The 18237-nt window shown below is 43.9% G+C and overlaps 1 protein-coding gene across 2 annotated transcripts in view; it reads left to right on the top strand.

Moving 5' to 3' along the window:
• The window catches only part of CIMIP4 (ciliary microtubule inner protein 4), a 960512-nt gene that overhangs the window by 155778 nt on the left and 786497 nt on the right, over nucleotides 1-18237 (top strand). For both annotated transcript variants that reach the window (XM_069653007.1, XM_069653008.1), the window contains exon 2: nucleotides 1830-1975. The gene's annotated coding sequence lies outside the window, so the exon portion shown is untranslated. The remainder of the gene's footprint in view (nucleotides 1-1829; nucleotides 1976-18237) is intronic.

Here is an 18237-nt window from a genome sequence, read left to right as displayed (position 1 = left end):
TCAGAGTGGTATCAATCCCATATTCCACGCGGTTAGCGCAATACATGTGCAAGGGAGGGCATAGTAAGGATGCAACACACTTTTCAGTGGCTTACGATCTATAGGGTGCACCGAACGAAGGATCTTGAATGATTAATTCTTTACTTTGGGAGGCCATATTAGGGGTACAATAGATGGAGTTCCAGGCTGAGAAGCCCATGAAAAGGAGGAATTTTCTTACAAAATATTTGTGCTTTGGATTGCCAGCATATTTTGGGGGGTCGCCTTAAGGCATCTTATTGGCTAGTCGACTGGGAATCCTCTGGTGAGCCAGGAAAGAAATCCTGATTTCAATTTGTAGTTTTGTTATCAGCATGTACACGATTTAGGGGAGACAATATAAATACATCATACTAAAGAGGTGCACTGCGGACAACAGACACAAGACTCAATCTCGGGTGAGGCACGTTTGTCAAATCTATATTTGCAACTTTATTAGGTGAACACAGACAAGAAGAACAAACCTGTGCCAATGCAATCCCAGACTGTTCCCTGCCCAACACCTCTTTATACCTATTTCAGCCCATTGATATACAATGAGTGGAATATTCTATGACCTCACAAAGGAAGGCTTCATTTCTCCCTAATTAACACAATGCCCATCTCTGTAATGCCAGGCCTGTTCAGACACTACATGTCAATATTGAACCTACACTAGATTACTTTTGCAGGTGCATTCCTGTATTAAGGTTCTTCTAGCAGTGGTCTTCTGAAAACAACCTTATCAGTGCACCCTACATATAATTTTGGCAGATGTCACAGTTTCAAACCATCTCCATTCTGAGTGTATATACATGATTTAGAATGATTCATTGAGACATTGAGGAGTTGAGTCAAGTAGGAGCTTATTGGTAGAGCAATTTTAGCGACTCTTGAACTGCGATTGTCTGATGTAGTGGCCACAGGTTTAAAGTACTTTTAGACATTGGGGGCTTAGGGCCGAACTTGGAGAGTTTAATAAGGGCATCATGAGCATGAATTGGATGCATCTGAGTAGAGAGGCGATGCTGATGATGCAGAGTTGCATGGGATGTCTTTCTACAGGACATCCTTTCCGACCATAGGATTCTATATCGGGACCTACTATGAGGCAAACCCCCCCTACCATTGTTATAATTAAGGAACAACCAAGTCGTGGAGCAATTCAAGATTTAACTAGTACATTAAACATTAAAACAAGAGACCATCGAGTTACAGCAGAACTTTACCCTCTATTTGTTGGGATTTTCCACTTAATTACCAGCTCCTTGTGGAGGACATTGTGCCGAAACACATGTTGGCTGAAATCAGAAGAAGAGGAACACAATAAACCCAGCAGTTTTGAATATCTAACTATTGTATTGATATTCTTGTTCATCATATGCTCATTCAATATAAATTTTAGTGGTAAGCGCGGGTTGCTTGTCTAATTTGCTAATTGTTTAATATTTGAGTTTAAGGGTTGAACATCGACACACTAGGTCTGCAGCACGCCACCCTGGGAATAATTATTGGCCTAAACGCACTCGCATATGGTCTTACCCTGACTCTCTAAATTTCTATTGAAAGGATTTGACCTTCGAGGGGGCAAACTGCATTTGGTACTTGCAAAGTTGTCAAGGGGGGGAACGGGGCATATTAGTTTCATTGTACTAGCTCACAAAGGATGTAGACTGTCAGCTGTTAGCAAGGTGGGGTTGTAGCCTCTGGAATCAGCAGTCGATGATTTGGATTTTCCTACATTTTCTGCATGATTTCAATGCTTGGAGGTCATCATTCAACTGTCTGTTGCCTTTCCTTTGCTGGTCTAGGAACGTCAACGTTTGAGGTGGACCATAACATTCAGGGCTTGGGTGAACCCATTTCGGAGTGCATCCAGTATCGCCGCTGGTGAGAAGGGAACTTGATATTTGAAGCTGCTTCATCAGGCATCAGTCTGCATGTTGTTCTATATTAGGTAAGGTTTTTCAGTGTCGATTCGGTGCGTGATGGAGTGCACTACATGACATGACAATAATTGCCCAGAATGTGATTGGTCCAATAAAGTGTTTGTTAATCTCTGATGTTTATGCCAGTATTTAGCAAAAACAATAGTTTGAGGCTGCATCCTGCTTCATGGCCAACCTCTCGTACAAGGTGTGGGAAGCAGTGACAGACCATGTTTCCAAACATCTCTTAATCACAGGAGTTGGGGAGAAGGTTGGTTTAGACCTTGCAAACACCCAGCAGAAAGGCACATGTAGATAGTGTTAATAGGTCATGGGCCGGCTTCTTAAACTAAGAAAGGGAGTTTTGTATTTGGTGGAGGGGTTATTGTAGATGAAATCTATTAACAAGAATGATATGGGGCTGGTGTTGCACTTAACTGGGCTTAAAGTAGTCAAATCTAGGCTCACAGATCTTCTTGGTGTGGATGGAGTTAGAGACAATCAGGGCCCATCTGCCCCTTCTAGGGCCTTTGTTTGTGCTTGCTTTGTTGTAATTAGGTGGAAGATTGGGGAGAGAGTTAAAATGTTGCTTGCCTTATATAATCCTAGCATAGCTTTTAGGAGACACTCTGGCTGGTGTGATGACTCCAATGGAGTCATCACGGATACCCCAGCTGTGACCTCGTCCCATGTAGCAATGGGACAGCAGCTGCTATCCGATCCTGACCCTGGAGTCGGCTATAAAAGGGAGGATCACATGGGAGGACACAACTACCAGGGAGATGTCATGACTTCATTGGACAAGATGCTGTATCCCCCCTTTTCCCATGAGGAAGACCTCTAGTGCCCTAGGCCTTAATGGCCTATTGTCAGCTATGTGTTCCCCTTGTTATGTTATGTTATGTTATGTTATTTTGCATTTATATAGCGCCTTATATACCATTGGTATGGTCTGAAGGCGCTGGTAGGTTGAACGCCCTTGGGAACCGAAGTTCGGGTCAGTATAGAGAGTAGAGAGAGTCTAAAAGGTGCGTGTGTGCACCAGGTATGTGTGCAGCTGGTGCGGAGTTCAAGTGGTAGCTGCTTCTTAGCGGTAGGTGTGGTGGTTGAGAGATCAGGAGTATGTGTTCGCTCTGGCCGGCTTTATCCAGAATGAGTGTGGCTGCGTTAGGCCTGAGAAAAACGCCTGGCTGGGGGTTGTAAAAACCAGCAATGTTTACATAGAGTGATGTGGAGTGAGCGGGATAATGTAGATATGAGGACAGTTATACCAAATGGTGTCATAGTATCTCTGTGTTCTAGTTGAGTGGTGGTGTAAGGGAGAGAGTAAGCGTGGGGTGTGGTATGATGTATGTTTTTCGAATGTTCCTTTCATTCGAAGGCATAATATGTATGTCACGCAGTTCCGTGCGGGTAGGTTGGATCTATGCATTTTGCTCGCTCTACAAACCCATCTGCTCCATCCGTTCATCGGCTCTACATACTCATCAGTTCTGTACATTCATCCGCTCCACTCGTTCGGTACACACACTCGTCCGTTCCACACACTCGTCAGCTCCTCATACACTCGTCTGCTCCAAATACTGCTCTGCTCTAGACCCTTGTCCGTTCCAGACCTTCGTTGGCTCTAGACACTCGTCCGCTCCAGACACTCGCCCACTCCAGACACTCGTCCAGTCTACACACTCGTCCAGTCTACACACTCGTCCAGATTAGACACTCGTTCAGTCGAAAACGCTCATCCGGTCCACCCACTCATCGGCACAACATACTACTAGTCAGCTTGACAATAGTACTTGTCTGCTCCATATGTCCATCCATTCCACACACTTATCTACTCTATGTATTTGCCGCTCTATGCAATCATCTGTTACGCACATTCATCCACACCACACATTTACCCGCTTCACACACTTGTCTGCTCCACATATTAATTCGCAGCAAGCACTCATTCACTCCACATACACATCCGCTCCTTACACTCATCCACACTACACATTCACTTTTTCGCTCTCCACACTCATCCGCTCTCCACACTCATCCGCTCTACACACTCCTCAGCTCTACACACTCCTCTGCTCTACAGACTCCGTCGCTTTACACACTCTGTCGCTTTACACACTCAGTCCCTCTCCACTGCTCAACTACTTCATACGTTCTGCAGTGTTCATATTCAGTCGCTCTCCACACTTGCTTCTGCGCTTTCCACAATCAGACGTTGTTCACTCTTACCTCTCTCCACGCTCCTCCGCTCTCCACACTCGCCTGCTCTCCACACTCGCCCGCTCGCCACACTCACCCGCTCGCCACACTCATCCGCTCTCCACTCTCCACTCTCATACGCTCTCCACTCTCATCCGCTGTCCACTCTCATCCGCTCACCCGCTCTCCGTGCATATCCGCTCTCTGTGCTCATCCAATCTTCAATACAATCTTTTTTTTTTTTTTTCTCCATGTCTAAACGTTTGTCCGTTCAATATAGTTCTACGCCCTCGCCCTCTTGCACTATCCAGCTGAGTTCTATGCGCTCTTGCGTTTTGTTCGCTTCATACTCATTGGCATTATTATGTTCAACTACTTAATTCGGTCACCATACTCATTTGATCTTTCTAGTCGTCTGTTCTTCCACTCATGCACGCTTCCACTTAGTGTATTTGTCTTTTCTATACGTTTCATCCATTCTAACTATTTCATTTATGTCATTCACTTTGTTCCCTCCTCATTCATTATGTCCCTTTCATCGGTTCACATCTCCTTTGGTTCTCAATGATTCATTCCTATTATCCGTTTCACTGTTTTGATCTGTGTTACTCGTTTAGGTCTGTTTGTCTTTCTAGTTTACATTCGAGTTTATTTGGTGGTCCTTTTCTCGCTTTAGGTAGTTTGTTGGGTAGGTATTATTATGATGATGCTAGTTTGGTTTTAGGGGAAGAGCCAGGTTTTCAGTAGTTTGCGGAAGGACGTTAAGTCCTCAGTTAGGCGGATGTGGGGTGGGAGTGAGTTCCACAGGGTTGGAGCCAGGGCTGAGAATGATGATCCGCCTAGCCTGACTGAGTTCGTCTTGGGAATTACCAGGAGGCCGGCTGAGCTTGATCTTAGGGTGCGAGTGGGATGATAAGGTATTAGTTTGTCTTGAAGATATTGAGGTCCAGTTTTATGCAGTGCTCGATGGGAGAGGCATAAGGTTTTGAAAGCCACCCTACGGGCTACTGGAAGCCAGTGTAGTGTTTTAAGAGCTGGCGATACGTGGTCTCTTGGACCGAGCACAAGTAGCATTTTGGCCGCCGCGTTTTGTGCTGTTTGGAGTTTATTCAGTTGGTAGGCGTGGATTCCGAGGTATAGGGGGTTCCCGTAGTCCAGTCTGGAAATAACGATTGATTGGACAGCGGAGACTCTGTTGGGAAATGAGAGGTATGGAAAGATGCGTCTAAGGGTTTTAAGGTGGTAGTGGCAGGACTTTGAGACATTGTTGACTTGGCGCGAGAGTGTTAGGTCGGAGTCCAGGGTGCACCCAAGATTTTTCACTGTGCTGGAGGGTGTAGGTAAGTTGCCCATGGCGGGTGGCCAGGGTAGTGGGTGCGGAAGAAGATCGGTGTTGCCGCAAACCATGATTTCAGTTTTGGAGGGGTTTAACAAGAGGTGGCTTTGGGTCATCCAGCGTTCTATGTTAAGGAGGCAGGATTCCAGGTCGGGTCGGGAGTTGGGTTTCGAGTTCAGGAATTTTAGAATTAGTTGAGTGTCGTCGGCGTAGTTGTAACAAAGGATGTTGTGAGAACGAATTATTGGTGGGAGGGTGATCAGGTAGAGATTGAACAGGAGGGCGGATAGACACGCTCCTTGAGGGACTCCCGTGTCGACTGGTCGAGCTTGGGACGTAAAGCTGGAGAGTGTCGTTATTTGGTGCCTGTTATTAAGGAATGAAGCTATCCATTTAAGAGCGGTTCCACGAATTCCTAGGGAGTGGAGGCGGTCTAGGAGGATTGAGTGATTGATCGTGTCGAAGGCAGAGGATAGGTCGAGAAGGATTAGAGCGGCACATCCCGCGGAGTCAGCTGTCATTTTAAGGTCGTCCCAGATCGAGGTTAGGGTGGTTTCAGTTCCGTGACGTGTTCTGAAACCTGATTGGGCGGGGTCAAGGAGATTGTTGGCTTCGACAAAGGCATTTAGTTGAGAGTAGGCGGTTCGATCAATGAGTTTGCAAGGAATCTGGTGTTTGAGATTGGTCGGTAGTTTTTGGGCTCGAGAGGGTCGAGCGAAGGTTTTTTTAATTAGAGGTTTGACGTGTACCATTTTGAATGCTTCGGGAAAAATACCGGAGGAAAGGGAGGCATTTATGATAGATCTTGCGTGTTCTCCTGCACAGGTGGAAGCAAACATTTCTTTAAGGGTTGTGGCTGGGCAGGGGTCCAGGGGGGATCCAGATGGTTTGCGGGCAGATAGAAGTTTGAGAAATTGTTCTGGTGATATTGGACTAAAGGATTCAAACGTTGGTAGAGGTTGTAGCTGACGGGCTGGCCGGTACGGGTGGAGGATTGTCGGTTGGTTGTAAGAGAGTCAGTATGGTGTTTAGAGTTTTTGTCCTTTCAATAGCTGTGGTGTAAAAGTGGAGGGAGAGTGAGTCACACAGTGTTTGTGACGGGGTCGGGACGGTTGTATTACAAGCTGGATTGGTGAATTCGGCGATGATTTTGTGGAGTTCTTTACTTGGGTTTTCGCAGTTTAGGATTCGGGTGTTGTAGTGGGCTTTTTTGGCTTTCCGGATTTCGGCCTTGTACAGGTACAAGTGTCGGGCCAAGGTGGTCCTGCTCTCATGGGTTCTCTCTTTCTGCCAATTGCGTTCTAGGTATTTGTAGTGTCGTTTAGTGGTCTTCAGCTCAGGAGTGAACCATCTGGGGAAAGGGCCACGGCGGGTTGATGGTTTGCACGGGGGGTGTGAGTCGCACCAAAGATGCGTTGAGCCATGTGTCAAAGGCCTCAGGTGTTAGTTGGTTGTTGGGGCGGCAGGTAGGTGGTGGGGACTGGAGGAGTGCCTCGGCTAGGTCCGGGGTGATTATTAGTTTTTTCCAGCATTTGCATAGGTTCGGAGGTTCAGATGCGGGGCCGGGTGAGGGGATGGCGAACGAGAGAATGAAGTGATCGGACCAGATGATAGGGGTGTTGGAGCTAAAGATGGCATCGAGAGTGTGTCCTTTAAAATGCGTCGGGCCGTTTATGTGGGGTTGGAGATTAATTGCATCTAGACCGTCCACCAGGGCGAGTGTCATAGGGTTGGTGGGGATGTCGAGCCATATGTTGAAGTCTCCGAGAAGGGTGAGGTTGGGATGGTTTATTTGGAGGGTGGCAATAGAGTCGCAAAGGTTGTTTGCGAAATGTCTATCATGGCCAGGGGGCCTGTAGATTATTAGGAAGGTGTGTGAGACCGACAGGGAGAGGGATAGTTTAACGAGGAGGGATTTGCAGGATGGAATGGAGGGTTGGTTGTCCATGATTGAGGCGCGGAAGAGAGATTTGAAGACGAATGCTACCCCCCCTCCTCTGGACGGACGGTTCAGTGGGATGAGGCAGTAGTCGGGCGGAAAGGCTTCACTTGCAATTGGGGTGAAGTCATCAGAGAACCAGGTTTCAGTGATGAAAACTAGGTCTGGTTTGACAGAGGCGAGGAGGTCAAAGATGCAATGTCTGTTTTTTGCTACAGAACGGGATACAGTTCAAATTGGCAGGGAAGGTTGGTATCAGTGCTGGAGCGGGATTGGGCGGAGGCAGAGAGGGTGGAGGGGGAGGGGTAAGGTTGGTGATGTTAGGGAAAAGTCGGCGAGCTGAAGGTTTTGCAGGTTTCGGGCAGGGTTGCGTGGCTGTGTTTGGGTCGGGTTTGGGGTGGGGGATTTGAGGATGGTGAGTGGGCGGTTGGGAGTTTCCGTTGGAGTTGAGGAGAAATCGAGGGAGAGGGGTTTCAGGAAGGGAGAGGTCAAGGGAGAGGGGGGCGATTGTGGGAGAGAGGTCATGGGTCGAGACAAGGGAGGCGAGGAGAGCAGTGAGGTTGCGGGGGACCAGGAGCGTTTCCTCTTTAGTTTCTTTGCAGCGACTGGTGTGAGAGAGAGGGTAGGGGGGTCAGAGGGAGAGAGGGAGGCAGCTTCGGTTCTCGCTAGGGCTAGGCGCGCTGTTTTTAGGGAGGGGAAAGGGTGCAGTCGGGGGGGAAGATGGCAGGGGTATGATGGCAAGGTGGGGGGTGGGTGATTGCAGGGTAGGGTGTGGTAGTGAGGGGAGCGGGTATGAGCGGTGCTGGCGGGTTGGCGGTGTGGTTCAGGGGATGAGAGGTCTTGGGGTGAGTGGCACGCCATCGTGCCCCCCTGGCTTGGTGTTTGGAGAGGGTGATGGCAGGGATTGCGGAGGGGGGGGTGGGAAGGAGGGCAGATCGGAGAGTGGAGGAGGTCCACGAGAGTTGTTTCTGACAGTCACTGGTGGAGTTGGTGCGCTCATGATTGGTGTGAGCTTTGGGTTGATTTAGGAGGGTTTTCTGATTGTAGTTCTAGGATCGGTGACTCACGCTTTTAGGTACACTTCCAGGATCAACTAGTCAAAGATTGATTGGTGCTTCTAAGCAATTGTTTATAATTCTATATGCAATTGGGTACACTTCTATATGCAATTGGGTATACCTCTAAGTGTAACTTTCTCAGGGAGGTTATGCAAATTCTAGATGCACATGGTACACTTCTAAGTGTAATTCGGAACACTTTCTAAATTCAACTTTCTTAGGGAGGCTATTGGGCGCAGCTTCTAGGTGAAATTGGGTACCCTTCTAAGTGCAATTAGCATACACTTCTAAATGCAACTTTTCACAGGGAGGCTATCGGGCACATTTCTAAATGCAGTTTTCTCAAAGAGGATATTGGGTACGCTTCTAAATGCAGATTTCTCTGAGAGGCTATTGGGCACAACTTCTAAATACACACATATGCTATTGGGTACAACTTCTAGATGCAACTTTCTCAGAGAGGCTATTGGGCACAACTTCTAAATACACACATATGCTATCGGGTACACTTCTAAATGTAGCTTTTCTCAGAGAGGCTATTGGGCACAACTTCTAAATACACACATATGCTATTGGGTACAACTTCTAAATGCAACTTTTCTCAGAGAGGCTATTGGGCACAACTTCTAAATGCAACCTTTTTTCAGAGAGGCTATTGGGCACAACTTCTAAATACACACATATGCTATTGGGTACAACTTCTAAATGCAACTTTTCTCAGAGAGGCTATTGGGCACAACTTCTAAATACACACATATGCTATTGGGTACAACTTCTAAATGCAACTTTTCTCAGAGAGGCTATTGGGAACAACTTCTAAATGCAACCTTTTTTCAGAGAGGCTATTGGGCACAACTTCTAAATATACACATATGCTATTGGGTACAACTTCTAAATGCAACTTTTCTCAGAGAGGCTATTGGGCACAACCTCTAAATGCAACCTTTCTCAGAGAGGCTATTGGGCCCAACTTCTAAATACACACATAGGCTATCGGGTACACTTCTAAATGCAACTTTTCTCAGAGAGGCTATTGGGCACAACTTCTAAATGCAACTTTTCTCAGAGAGGGTATTGGGCACAACTTCTAAATGCAACTTTTCTCAAAGAGAAAATACACGAATATGCTATTGGGTGCACCTCTAAATGAAACCTTTTTTCAGAGAGGCTATTGGGCACAACTTGTAAATGCAACTTTTCTCAGAGAGAAAATACACACATATGCTAATGGGTACACTTCTAAATGCAGCTTTTCTCAGAGAAGCTATTGGGCACAGCTGTCAGGTTTCCTTCCCCTATTCAGGCTATTTTCCCTTATTCAAGTTTCCTTCTCATTATTTATCTTTATTAATCCTTTTTAGATTAGCCTTATTTGGGTGGGAAGTTTTCTATTGTAGTTGGTTTGGCCTTAACTTGCTGATTCAGAATCCTGGTTCTGACCCAAGGCAAAATGGAGTCTCACAGTGACAGCTCTGATTGGTTAGAAGACACTGCAGAACAACAATGAACATTCTAAACTGTCACTCTGTGCCTTTCATCATCTAAACCCCAGCTGAGAGGACGTGTTTAGTGACTGCTCCTGCTTTAGACTTGGGCCTGGTGGATTTTATCCTTCAGGCGTTAGCAGTTGAGCGGCTACTTTCTTGGGGGTTTCTGGAGTTCAGTTGTCAGGAATTTGTTTTTGAAGACAGGAAACTCTGAAGATCCTTATGAATTCACTCTGGAGATAAGTGACTTTGTTTGTACTGCAGCTCTGTTCACCTTAATGACATTTCCTTGAAAATTCGTAAAAAGTTATCTTTGTACTTGTACTATTGAACTCCCTGAGTGTGCTTGAACGCGATTTGAATATACGCGTACTACTTATAATCTGAAAATATCGTTGAACCTTTGCGCGTGCGAGTGTATTCAACTGCGCGTGTGTTTGCCAGTGCGTGTGCTCCTTAGCGCGAGAATCTGTTCGTCGCGTGAGAATTCAAGAGCGCAAGTGTTTGCCAGCGCGTGTGCTCCTTAGCGCGAGAATCTGTTCGTCGCGTGAGAACTTTATAGCGCGTGTGATTTCCAGCACGGGTGCTTCTAGCGTGAGATTCATTCGTCGCGCGAGAACTTTAAAGCGTGTGTGTTTCCAGCACGTGTGCTTCCTGACACGATAATCTGTTTGCCGCGTGAGAACTCTATAGCGCGTGTGATTTCAAGCGCGTGTGCTTCAGCACTAGAACTCAATTGCGCGTGTGGTTTCTTGCGCGTGTCTTTTTAAACGCGTGTATTCGATCGCGAGTGAACTCATTGCGCGTGGATTATAAGGCTCGTGTGAATAGGCCCGGAAGTTCATCAACACAGAAATTTTTTAGCGAGTGTGTTTTTTCTGCGCGTGTTCTCGTTTGCGCGTGAATTCTACTTGCCGTGTTTTGGTAAGCGCGTGTGTTTTTCTGCGCGTGGACTTTGCTTACCGTGCGCGTGTTCTTCAACGCAGGAAGTTTTCAACGTGCAATTCATCTGTATTGAAATAACCCGCGTGTGTGTTTAACATGTGTTTCTTCAAGAATTCACAAACTTTATTGAATTGTAAATAGTTTGAAAAAAACAAAAGAAAAGTTTGAAAGAAAAGGAAAGAATAAATAAAGACAATTTAACTGGACAACTAGTGAATTTTGGAAAAGAGGCAAAGAACAAAACTTTCCAGATTTGCCCAAATTAAGAAGTTGCTGTGAATTTCAAGAGTCTCAAGTAAGAGAGATTTTCAGCTTCTTTACAAGCTTCTCTAAGAAATTTCAAGAGAAGAACACGTATGATTCTTAATTATTAGTTAAGGATTTAAAGTCTTTCCCATTCCTAAGGTTAAGTAAGTAAATAAAGGATTTGTATCTGCTTTTCTTATATCCTCTGAAGGTTCAGCTTTGGTTAGCCTTGACACAGTCAGCCTGGTGTTGTTTTGTTATCCACTTCCCCCTTTCTCTTTGGGGTGTGGTTTGCAGAGCTGAATTGAAATCTAGTTCTGGGAATTACATTTCAAGGGGATTGTTGGGGGTTCAGCAGCTTCCGCGGACACAGGACCTCTCAGCCTGACAATTGGGCACAACTTCTAAATGCAACTTTCCTCAGAGAGGGTATTGGGCACAACTTCTAAATGCAACTTTTCTCAGAAAGGCTATTGGGCACAACTTCTAAATGCAACTTTTCTCAGAGAGGCTATTGGGCACAACTTCTAAATGAAACCTTTTTTCAGGCAGGCTATTGGGCACAACTTCTAAATGCAACTTTTCTCAGAGAGAAAATACACACATATGCTAATGGGTACACTTCTAAATGCAGCTTTTCTCAGAGAAGCTATTGGGCACAGCTTCTAAATACACACATAGGCTATTGGGGACACTTCTAAATGCATCTTTTCTCAGAGAGGCTATTGGGCACAACTTCTAAATACACACATAGGCTATCGGGTACACTTCTAAATGAAACTTTTCTCAGAGAGGCTATTGGGCACAACTTCTAAATGAAACCTTTTTTCAGAGAGGCTATTGGGCACAACTTCTAAATGCAACTTTCCTCAGAGAGGGTATTGGGCACAACTTCTAAATGCAACTTTTCTCAGAGAGGCTATTGGGCACAACTTCTAAATGCAACTTTTCTCAGAGAGGCTATTGGGCACAACTTCTAAATGCAACCTTTTTTCAGAGAGGATATTGGGCACAACTTCTAAATACACACATATGCTATTGGGTACAACTTCTAAATACACACATATGCTATTGGGTACAACTTCTAAATGCAACTTTTCTCAGAGAGGCTATTGAGCACAACTTCTAAATGAAACCTTTTTTCAGAGAGGCTATTGGGCACAACTTCTAAATGCAACTTTTCTCAGAGAGGCTATTGGGCACAACTTCTAAATGCAACCTTTTTTCAGAGAGGCTATTGGGCACAACTTCTAAATACACACATATGCTATTGGGTACAACTTCTAAATGCAACTTTTCTCAGAAAGGCTATTGGATTGGGCACAACTTCTAAATACACACATATGGTATTGGGTACAACTTCTAAATGCAACTTTTCTCAGAGAGGCTATTGGGCACAACTTCTAAATACACACATATGCTATTGGGTACAACTTCTAAATGCAACTTTTCTCAGAGAGGCTATTGGGCACAACTTCTAAATGCAACTTTTCTCAGAGAGGCTATTGGGCACAATTTATAAATGCAACCTTTTTTCAGAGAGGCTATTGGGCACAACTTCTAAATACACACATATGCTATTGGGTACAACTTCTAAATGCAACTTTTCTCAGAGAGGCTATTGGGCACAACTTCTAAATGCAACCTTTTTTCAGAGAGGCTATTGGGCACAAATTCTAAATACACACATATGCTATTGGGTACAACTTCTAAATGCAACTTTTCTCAGAGAGGCTATTGGGCACAACTTCTAAATACACACATATGCTACTGGGTACAACTTCTAAATGCAACGTTTCTCAGAGAGGCTATTGGGCACAACTTCTAAATGCAACTTTTCTCAGAGAGGCTATTGGGCACAACTTCTAAATGCAACCTTTTTTCAGAGAGGCTATTGGGCACAACTTCTAAATACACATATAGGCTATCGGGTACACTTCTAAATGCAACTTTTCTCAGAGAGGCTATTGGGCACAACTTCTAAATGCAACTTTCCTCAGAGAGGGTATTGGGCACAACTTCTAAATGCAACTTTTCTCAAAGAGAAAATACACGAATATGCTATTGGGTACAACCTTTTCTCAGAGAAGATATTGGGCACAACTTCTAAATGCAACTTTTCTCAGAGAGGCTATTGGGCACAACTTCTAAATGTGACTCTTCTCAGAGAGGCTATTGGGCACAACTTCTAAATGCAACTTTTCTCAGAGTGGCTATTGGGCACAACTTCTAAATGCGACTTTTCTCAGAGAGGCTATTGGGCACAACTTCTAAATGCGACTTTTCTCAGAGAGGCTATTGGGCACAACTTCTAAATGCAACTTTTCTCAGAGAGACTATCGGGTACCCTTCTAAATGCAACTTTTCTCAGAGAGGCTATTGGGCAAAACTTCTAAATGCAACTTTCCTCAGAGAGGGTATTGGGCACAACTTCTAAATGCAACTTTTCTCAAAGAGAAAATACACGAATATGCTATTGGGTACACTTCTAAATGCAACCTTTTCTCAGAGAGGCTATTGGGCACAACTTCTAAATGCGACTTTTCTCAGAGAGGCTATTGGACACAACTTCTAAATGCAGCTTTTCTCAGAGAAGCTATTGGGCACAGCTTCTAAATACACACATAGGCTATCGGGCACACTTCTAAATGCTACTTTTCTCAGAGAGGCTATTGGGCACAACTTCTAAATGAAACATTTTTTCAGAGAGGCTATTGGGCACAACTTCTAAATGCAACTTTCCTCAGAGAGGGTATTGGGCACAACTTCTAAATGCAACTTTTCTCAGAGAGGCTATTGGGCACAACTTGTAAATGCAACTTTTCTCAGAGAGAAAATACACACATATGCTATTGGGTACACTTCTAAATGCAGCTTTTCTCAGAGAAGCTATTGGGCACAACTTCTAAATGCGACTCTTCTCAGAGAGCCTATTGGGCACAACTTCTAAATGCAACTTTACTCAGCGTGGCTATCGGGCACAACTTCTAAATGCGACTTTTCTCAGAGAGGCTATTGGGCACAACTTCTAAATGCAACTTTTCTCAAAGAGAAAATACACAAATATGCTATTGGGTACACTTCTAAATGCAACCTTTTCTCAGAGAGGCTATTGGGCACAACTTCTAAATGCAGCTCTTCTCAGAGAAGCTATTGGGCACAGCTTCTAAATACACACATATGCTATTGGGGACACTTCTAAATGCAGCGTTTCTCAGAGAAGCTATTGGGCACAACTTCTAAATGCAACTTTCCTCAGAGAGGGTATTGGGCACAACTTCTAAATGCAACTTTTCTCAGAGAGGCTATTGGGCACAACTTCTAAATGCAACTTTCCTCAGAGAGGGTATTGGGCACAACTTCTAAATGCAACTTTTCTCAGAGAGGCTATTGGGCACAACTTGTAAATTCAACTTTTCTCAGAGAGAAAATACACACATATGCTGTCGGGTACACTTCTAAATGCAACTTTTCTCAGAGATGCTATTGGGCACAACTTTTAAATGAAACCTTTTTTCGGAGAGGCTATTGGGCACAACTTCTAAATGCAACTTTCCTCAGAGAGGGTATTGGGCACAACTTCTAAATGCAACTTTCTCAGAGAGGCTATTGGGCACAACTTCTAAATGCAACTTTTCTCAGAGAGGCTATTGGGCACAACTTCTAAATGCAACCTTTTTTCAGAGAGGCTATTGGGCACAACTTCTAAATATACATATCGGCTATCGGGTACACTTCTAAATGCAACTTTTCTCAGAGAGGCTATTGGGCACAACTTCTAAATGCAACTTTCCTCAGAGAGGGTATTGGGTACAACTTCTAAATGCAACTTTTCTCAAAGAGAAAATACACGAATATGCTATTGGGTACACTTCTAAATGCAACCTTTTCTCAGAGAAGCTATTGGGCACAACTTCTAAATGCGACTTTTCTCAGAGAGGCTATTGGGCACAACTTCTAAATGCGACTTTTCTCAGAGAGGCTATTGGGCACAACTTCTAAATGCAACCTTTTTTCAGAGAGGCTATTGGGCACAACTTCTAAATACACACATAGGCTATCCGGTACACTTCTAAATGCAACTTTTCTCAGAGAGGGTATTGGGTACAACTTCTAAATGCAACTTTTCTCAAAGAGAAAATACACGAATATGCTATTGGGTACACTTCTAAATGCAACCTTTTCTCAGAGAAGCTATTGGGCACAACTTCTAAATGCGACTTTTCTCAGAGAGGCTATTGCGGACACTTCTAAATGCAGCTTTTCTCAGAGAGGCTATTGGGCACAACTTCTACATGAAACATTTTTTCAGAGAGGCTATTGGGCACAACTTCTAAATGCAACTTTCCTCAGAGAGGGTATTGGGCACAACTTCTAAATGCAACTTTTCTCAGAGAGGCTATTGGGCACAACTTGTAAATGCAACTTTTCTCAGAGGGAAAATACACACATATGCTATTGGGTACACTTCTAAATGCAGCTTTTCTCAGAGAAGCTATTGGGCACAGCTTCTAAATACACACATAGGCTATCGGGTACACTTCTAAATGCAACTTTTCTCAGAGAGGCTATTGGGCACAACTTCTAAATGAAACCTTTTTCCAGAGAGGCTATTGGGCACAACTTCTAAATGCAACTTTCCTCAGAGAGGGTATTGGGCACAACTTCTAAATGCAACTTTTCTCAGAGAGGCTATTGGGCACAACTTCTAAATGCAACTTTTCTCAGAGAGAAAATACACACATATGCTATTGGGTACACTTCTAAATGCAGCTTTTCTCATAGACGCTATTGGGCACAACTTCTAAATACACACATATGCTATTGGGTACAACTTCTAAATGCAACTTTTCTCAGAGAGGCTATTCGGCACAACTTCTAAATGCAACTTTTCTCAGAGAGGCTATTGGGCACAACTTCTAAATGAAACCTTTTTCCAGAGAGGCTATTGGGCACAAGTTCTAAATGCAACTTTTCTCAGAGAGAAAATACACATATATGCTAATGGATACACTTCTAAATGCAGCTTTTCTCAGAGAGGCTATTGGGCACAACTTCTAAATACAGCTTTTCTCAGAGAGGCTATTGGGGACACTTCTAAATGCTGCTTTTCTCAGAGAGGCTATTGGGCACAACTTCTAAATACACACATAGGCTATCGGGCACACTTCTAAATGCAACTTTTCTCAGAGAGGCTATTGGGCACAACTTCTAAATGAAACATTTTTTCAAAGAGGCTATTGGGCACAACTTCTAAATGCAACTTTCCTCAGAGAGGGTATTGGGCACAACTTCTAAATGCAACTTTTCTCAGAGAGGCTATTGGGCACAACTTCTAAATGCAACTTTTCTCAGAGAGAAAATACACACATATGCTGTTGGGTACGGTTCTAAATGCAGCTTTTCTCAGAGAAGCTATTGGGCACAACTTCTAAATACACACATATGCTATTGGGCACAACTTCTAAATACACACATATGCTATTGGGTACAACTTCTAAATGCAACTTTTCTCAGAGAGGCTATTGGGCACAACTTCTAAATGAAACCTTTTTCAGAGAGGCTATTAGGCACAACTTCTAAATGCAACTTTCCTCAGAGAGGGTATTGGGCACAACTTCTAAATGCAACTTTTCTCAGAGAGGCTATTGGGCACAACTTCTAAATGCCACTTTTCTCAGAGAGGCTATTGGGCACAACTTCTAAATGCAACCTTTTTTCAGAGAGGCTATTGTGCACAACTTCTAAATACACACATAGGCTATCGGGTACACTTCTAAATGCAACTTTTCTCAGAGAGAAAATACACACATATGCTAATGGGTACACTTCTAAATGCAGCTTTTCTCAGAGAGGCTATTGGGCACAACTTCTAAATACACACATATGCTATTGGGTACAACTTCTAAATGCAACCTTTTTTCAGAGAGGCTATTGGGCACAACTTCTAAATACACATATCGGCTATCGGGTACACTTCTAAATGCAACTTTTCTCAGAGAGGCTATTGGGCACAACTTCTAAATGCAACCTTTTTTCAGAGAGGCTATTGGGCACAACTTCTAAATACACATATCGGCTATCGGGTACACTTCTAAATGCAACTTTTCTCAGAGAGGCTATTGGGCACAACTTCTAAATGCAACTTTCCTCAGAGAGGGTATTGGGTACAACTTCTAAATGCAACTTTTCTCAAAGAGAAAATACACGAATATGCTATTGGGTACACTTCTAAATGCAACCTTTTCTCAGAGAAGCTATTGGGCACAACTTCTAAATGCGACTTTTCTCAGAGAGGCTATTGGGCACTACTTCTAAATGCGACTTTTCTCAGAGAGGCTATTGGGCACAACTTCTAAATGCAACCTTTTTTCAGAGAGGCTATTGGGCACAACTTCTAAATACACACATAGGCTATCCGGTACACTTCTAAATGCAACTTTTCTCAGAGAGGGTATTGGGTACAACTTCTAAATGCAACTTTTCTCAAAGAGAAAATACACGAATATGCTATTGGGTACACTTCTAAATGCAACCTTTTCTCAGAGAAGCTATTGGGCACAACTTCTAAATGCGACTTTTCTCAGAGAGGGTATTGCGGACACTTCTAAATGCAGCTTTTCTCAGAGAGGCTATTGGGCACAACTTCTACATGAAACATTTTTTCAGAGAGGCTATTGGGCACAACTTCTAAATGCAACTTTCCTCAGAGAGGCTATTGGGCACAACTTGTAAATTCAACTTTTCTCAGAGAGAAAATACACACATATGCTATCGGGTACACTTCTAAATGCAACTTTTCTCAGAGATGCTATTGGGCACAACTTTTAAATGAAACCTTTTTTCGGAGAGGCTATTGGGCACAACTTCTAAATGCAACTTTCCTCAGAGAGGGTATTGGGCACAACTTCTAAATGCAACTTTCTCAGAGAGGCTATTGGGCACAACTTCTAAATGCAACTTTTCTCAGAGAGGCTATTGGGCACAACTTCTAAATGCAACCTTTTTTCAGAGAGGCTATTGGGCACAACTTCTAAATACACATATCGGCTATCGGGTACACTTCTAAATGCAACTT

Source organism: Ambystoma mexicanum, chromosome 3q (assembly GCF_040938575.1).
Source record: "Ambystoma mexicanum isolate Mex_15411 chromosome 3q, UKY_AmexF1_1, whole genome shotgun sequence".
NCBI lineage: Eukaryota > Metazoa > Chordata > Amphibia > Caudata > Ambystomatidae > Ambystoma > Ambystoma mexicanum.
This window is presented reverse-complemented; position numbering and strand designations above follow the sequence as displayed.